Below are 1017 nucleotides of genomic sequence, written 5' to 3' on the forward strand. Positions count from 1 at the left end.
GGCGTGTGGACGTGGTGTCGGGCGTGTGGACGTGGTGTCGGGGCGTGTGGCTGTGGTGTCGGGCGTGTGGCTGTGGTGTCGGGGCGTGTGGCTGTGGTGTCGGGGTGTGTGGACGTGGTGTCGGGGCGTGTGGCTGTGGTGTCCGGTGTGTGGACATGTGTCAGGCATGTGGCTGTGGTGTCGGGGTGTGTGGACGTGGTGTCGGGGCGTGTGGCTGTGGTGTCAGGCGTGTGGCTGTGGTGTCAGGCGTGTGGCTGTGGTGTACGGTGTGTGGACGTGGTGTCGGGGCGTGTGGCTGTGGTGTCGGGGTGTGTGGACGTGGTGTCGGGGCGTGTGGCTGTGGTGTCCGGTGTGTGGACACGTGTCAGGCGTGTGGCTGTGGTGTCCGGTGTGTGGACGTGGTGTCGGGGCATGTGGCCGTGGTGTCGGGCGTGTGGATGTGGTGTCGGGGCGTGTGGCTGTGGTGTCGGGGTGTGTGGACGTGGTGTCGGGGCGTGTGGCTGTGGTGTCCAGTGTGTGGCTGTGGTGTCAGGGCGTGTGGCTGTGGTGTCAGGGCGTGTGGCTGTGGTGTCCGGTGTGTGGACATGTGTCAGGCGTGTGGCTGTGGTGTCGGGGCGTGTGGCCGTGGTGTCGGGGCATGTGGCCGTGGTGTCGGGCTTGTGGACGTGGTGTCGGGGCGTGTGGCCGTGGTGTCGGGCGTGTGGCTGTGGTGTCAGGCGTGTGGACATGTGTCAGGCGTGTGGCTGTGGTGTCGGGGCATGTGGCCGTGGTGTCGGGCGTGTGGCTGTGGTGTCGGGGTGTGTGGACGTGGTGTCGGGGCGTGTGGCTGTGGTGTGCGGTGTGTGGACATGTGTCAGGCGTGTGGCTGTGGTGTCGGGGTGTGTGGACGTGGTGTCGGGGCGTGTGGCTGTGGTGTCCGGTGTGTGGACATGTGTCAGGCGTGTGGCTGTGGTGTCAGGGTGTGTGGCTGTGGTGTCCAGTGTGTGGACATGTGTCAGGCATGTGGCTGTGGTGTCG

The 1017-nt window shown here is 66.6% G+C and overlaps 1 protein-coding gene across 1 annotated transcript in view; it reads right to left on the reverse strand.

Moving 5' to 3' along the window:
- AFAP1 (actin filament associated protein 1) overlaps positions 1 to 1017 on the reverse strand; it is a 140538-nt gene that overhangs the window by 7356 nt on the left and 132165 nt on the right. The gene's annotated exons all lie outside the window — the stretch shown is intronic.

Source organism: Orycteropus afer, unplaced genomic scaffold, assembly GCF_000298275.1.
Source record: "Orycteropus afer afer isolate SDZICR_OR568_19922 unplaced genomic scaffold, OryAfe1.0 scaffold00605, whole genome shotgun sequence".
Taxonomy (NCBI): Eukaryota; Metazoa; Chordata; class Mammalia; order Tubulidentata; family Orycteropodidae; genus Orycteropus; species Orycteropus afer.